Here is a 5,000-nt window from a genome sequence, read left to right as displayed (position 1 = left end):
TCTGTTCGTCTTGCGACGATCCAAGAATTTCACCTCTAACGTCGCAATACGAATGCCCCCGCCTGTCCCTATTAATCATTACCTCGGGTTCCGAAAACCAACAAAATAGAACCGAGGTCCTATTCCATTATTCCATGCACACAGTATTCAGGCGGGCTTGCCTGCTTTAAGCACTCTAATTTGTTCAAAGTAAACGTGCCGGCCCACCGAGACACTCACTCAAGAGCACCCTGGTAGGATTGCAACGGGGTCCGCCTCGGGACGCACGAGCACGCACGAGGCGCGTCGCACGCCATCAGCTCGCCCCACCGGCAGGACGTCCCACGATACATGCCAGTTAAACACCGACGGGCGGTGAACCAACAGCGTGGGACACAAATCCAACTACGAGCTTTTTAAACCGCAACAACTTTAATATACGCTATTGGAGCTGGAATTACCGCGGCTGCTGGCACCAGACTTGCCCTCCAATAGATACTCGTTAAAGGATTTAAAGTGTACTCATTCCGATTACGGGGCCTCGGATGAGTCCCGTATCGTTATTTTTCGTCACTACCTCCCCGTGCCGGGAGTGGGTAATTTGCGCGCCTGCTGCCTTCCTTGGATGTGGTAGCCGTTTCTCAGGCTCCCTCTCCCTCTCCGGAATCGAACCCTGATTCCCCGTTACCCGTTACAACCATGGTAGGCGCAGAACCTACCATCGACAGTTGATAAGGCAGACATTTGAAAGATGCGTCGCCGGTACGAGGACCGTGCGATCAGCCCAAAGTTATTCAGAGTCACCAAGGCAAACGGACCGGACGAGCCGACCGATTGGTTTTGATCTAATAAAAGCGTCCCTTCCATCTCTGGTCGGGACTCTGTTTGCATGTATTAGCTCTAGAATTACCACAGTTATCCAAGTAACGTGGGTACGATCTAAGGAACCATAACTGATTTAATGAGCCATTCGCGGTTTCACCTTAATGCGGCTTGTACTGAGACATGCATGGCTTAATCTTTGAGACAAGCATATGACTACTGGCAGGATCAACCAGGGAGCTGCGTCAACTAGAGCTGAGCAGCCGGCCGCCCGGGAGTGTGTCCCGGGGGCCCGCGCGAACACGCAAGCGTCCGCTCAATTATTCTGCAAACAGGAGGAGGCTGAGCTCCCCTGCACAATACACCTCGAAACCCTCTCAGGTCCCGGCGGCGCGCAGCGCCGTCCTAAGTACTTGGTCGGGTTCGAGAGAGGCGCAATCGCCCGGAGTTTGGCGAGTAGACGCTTTAGGTGCGACCACCCGTGCTCCCAACTGAGCTTGCCGCTGCCGACAGAGGCCCGGGAGCGTGCTGTCGTGGCATTGCCGGCGGGAGACAACACGCGCCACCTACGGTGGCCGGCAGCTCCAACGCCAGCGCCACAGAAGGACAAAAGCCCCACTTGGGTGCCGAAGCGAACGCGCCAACACGTCCGCACAGCTGCGATACAAACCACCTGCGAGAACCGCAGAGGCGACCGAGCAGCAGACGGCGTCGCGGCGCCGAGCGCCGGGCGGCGGCGCATCCTCAGCGCACACAGTCCTCAATCGGACCAGCACACTGCAGATGTCCACCGCGCTTCGCACCGGGCCCGCGAGGACCTACTTTGGCCGCACGGCGCCGCGTGCAGGGTGCGCCGGCGCGCAGCTGCGCCGCCTGCCGCCTCCGTCGGCCGGCGCGCCTGCCACTGGCCGCCCCCACCAGCCGGCTGTAGCGCGTGCGCCCACGCACCGCGCGGCCAGCACGCCGGGAGGCCCCCCCTCACCGGCCGGGGACGGTCCCACCCAGCCACCGCCGCGTATCGCTTCACACCCACATGCCATTCACGTTCGTGGGCATGGTGGGTATCGCTGAAACAACCGGTTGGTAGCTCAACCGATCGTCGCCATCACTGATTCACCTCTAGCGAGAACAACCGCACCACAACGGTTTACCAGTTGTTCATTTGCGTAACGTCACCAGCAAACGTAGACGTCCATCGCCATTTGCAAATTCAACGATTGTTGCATGCCTGTGTCAGGTGTCACGACACACTATGTCTGCCCACATACACGCAACAACATGTGCACGCTTCGCGAACACGTGGAAGGTGGCCCCCGTACGTATGCGATGTCCATTGCGCGAACGACTGTCAACCGGCCTCTGTCGCATGTCGCAGATGTGGAACGCAGTGCACCATGCTATCACGGTGAGTGAGAAGAGACGACTACGTCTGACAACACGCGCCACTACATCAACAGACGGCTCATGCTGATCGCCATCCACGGCATACCATACTGCAATCCAGCTCTTATAGGGAGACGACACGTAGCTGAGTGCACAATATTTGGACCGTATGGTTCGCCGTTGTTGGCGCAGTCGTGGTACGGTCACACATGTACCACGATGTATCATTCAGTACATGAGGACCAATGTGCAGTACAGTGTGTGATTTGGACGTACAACATCAGCGGACAGTTGACACAAGCCGTACCACAACGTAGGCTGTGCTTCGCCATGCGAATGCCAATGAACAACTGCGAAGGGCATTGAGCATGTACGTCCTGCTGCCATCCGCATTACAGTGTATAGCTGCAAGGTGTTTAACATGAAGCGATACTCTGGGGACCGGGCAGTGCGGGTAGCAAACTATATTGCGGGGGTTGCAGTTAGGCAACACTACACTAATTTAACGCGTCGTATGACAATTACAGAGCAGGTTAAGGCCCAACGTGTGTTGGGTTAAGGCCCAACGTGTGTTGGGTTAAGGCCCAACGTGTGTTGGGTTAAGGCCCAACGTGTGTTGGGTTAAGGCCCAACGTGTGTTGGGTTAAGGCCCAACGTGTGTTGGGTTAAGGCCCAACGCGTGTTGGGTTAAGGCCCAACGCGTGTTGGGTTAAGGCCCAACGCGTGTTGGGTTAAGGCCCAACGCGTGTTGGGTTAAGGCCCAACGCGTGTTGGGTTAAGGCCCAACGCGTGTTGGGTTAAGGCCCAACGCGTGTTGGGTTAAGGCCCAACGCGTGTTGGGTTAAGGCCCAACGCGTGTTGGGTTAAGGCCCAACGCGTGTTGGGTTAAGGCCCAACGCGTGTTGGGTTAAGGCCCAACGCGTGTTGGGTTAAGGCCCAACGCGTGTTGGGTTAAGGCCCAACGCGTGTTGGGTTAAGGCCCAACGCGTGTTGGGTTAAGGCCCAACGCGTGTTGGGTTAAGGCCCAACGCGGGTTGGGTTAAGGCGCAACGCGGGTTAGGTTAAGGCGCAACGCGGGTTAGGTTAAGGCGCAACGCGGGTTAGGTTAAGGCGCAACGCGGGTTAGGTTAAGGCGCAACGCGGGTTAGGTTAAGGCGCAACGCGGGTTAGGTTAAGGCGCAACGCGGGTTAGGTTAAGGCGCAACGCGGGTTACGTTAAGGCGCAACGCGGGTTACGTTAAGGCGCAACGCGGGTTACGTTAAGGCGCAATATAGGTTAGGTTAAGGCGCAATATAGGTTAGGTTAAGGCGCAATATAGGTTAGGTTAAGGCGCAATACGGGTTAGGTTAAGGCGCAATACGGGTTAGGTTAAGGCGCAATACGGGTTAGGTTAAGGCGCAATACGGGTTAGGTTAAGGCACAATACGGGTTAGGTTAAGGCACAATACGGGTTAGGTTAAGGCACAATACGGGTTAGGTTAAGGCACAATACGGGTTAGGTTAAGGCACAATACGGGTTAGGTTAAGGCACAATACGGGTTAGGTTAAGGCACAATACGGGTTAGGTTAAGGCACAATACGGGTTAGGTTAAGGCACAATACGGGTTAGGTTAAGGCACAATACGGGTTAGGTTAAGGCACAATACGGGTTAGGTTAAGGCACAATACGGGTTAGGTTAAGGCACAATACGGGTTAGGTTAAGGTACAATACGGGTTAGGTTAAGGTACAATACGGGTTAGGTTAAGGTACAATACGGGTTAGGTTAAGGTACAATACGGGTTAGGTTAAGGTACAATACGGGTTAGGTTAAGGTACAATACGGGTTAGGTTAAGGTACAATACGGGTTAGGTTAAGGTACAATACGGGTTAGGTTAAGGTACAATACGGGTTAGGTTAAGGTACAATACGGGTTAGGTTAAGGTACACATTGTTGTAAGGAAAGGTGTTTTGGGGGGGGGGGGGGGGGGCCGGTTTGTTGATTGTGATTATCGTAAGTAAATGACTGCGGCATCATCTGATTTGCCACGTCAGGGTGCACCTTTGGCTCATAACAGGCGGCGCTCTGATTCCATGCTTGTGGCAGACCTGTGTCTTTCATTCCTGCCATTGTTTGTGTGGTGTGACAGGAGGCAGTATTGTGATGTTGGGTGCACCCCTGTGTAGGACATGTGTGGGTGTTGGTGGCTTAGCTGAGCAATGGTGGTTGTCGGAAGGGTGAGATATTCTGTTTTGTGAGTGGACCTCCCGGTCTGGTTATGATAGTGTGGATTGTCTAATGTGGCAGAGAGGATGCACTGGGTGTTGTTCCATGCTGGTGCTTACATATTGTCTGTGTGCCTGTTACAGGCAGAGAGTAGTGCGTGATAAGAGTGTCTGGCTGACGTGTGATTGTGAGCAGAGTCTTTCAGCATGTATACGGACAGTTGTATACATTATCTGTATTCTGATGGCTCTATCTATTACTAATCAGCGCCGTGTATACGTTTAATCCGGTTCCAGTCGAAACTATTGTATCTCTGTACATTAGTGACACGGCGAGCCCGCTATGTAGTTACTCGTCTCGGCAGCTTCCACCGGTGTATCGCAAATGATTATAAGGAATCAGTCTAGTCGTCAATACCGATAGTGTGACGTCACATGTCTGGGGTGGGGGACGCTGCGCCCTTCCGGTGGGTCATGGCCTAGGAAGACTCTTCCCACGCAGGGGGGCTTGGACTGTCATTGACTCTTCCGAGTAATATACTTGCCGTACGTTTTTGCGACTGCGAGTGCAACGCTCACCGGTACCGACATGGATGGAGCGCCTCCTAGC

General features: G+C 54.4%; 1 non-coding gene across 1 annotated transcript in view; it reads right to left on the bottom strand.

Moving 5' to 3' along the window:
- The window catches only part of LOC124587219, a 1,919-nt gene extending 879 nt beyond the window's left edge, over positions 1-1,040 (bottom strand). Inside the window, exon 1 of the ribosomal RNA XR_006975351.1 lies at positions 1-1,040. This exon is cut by the window's left edge and continues 879 nt beyond it. This is a non-coding gene — a ribosomal RNA (small subunit ribosomal RNA).
- Positions 1,041-5,000: the final 3,960 nt, after the last annotated feature.

Source organism: Schistocerca americana, unplaced genomic scaffold, assembly GCF_021461395.2.
Source record: "Schistocerca americana isolate TAMUIC-IGC-003095 unplaced genomic scaffold, iqSchAmer2.1 HiC_scaffold_589, whole genome shotgun sequence".
NCBI classification, from domain to species: Eukaryota; Metazoa; Arthropoda; class Insecta; order Orthoptera; family Acrididae; genus Schistocerca; species Schistocerca americana.
This window is presented reverse-complemented; position numbering and strand designations above follow the sequence as displayed.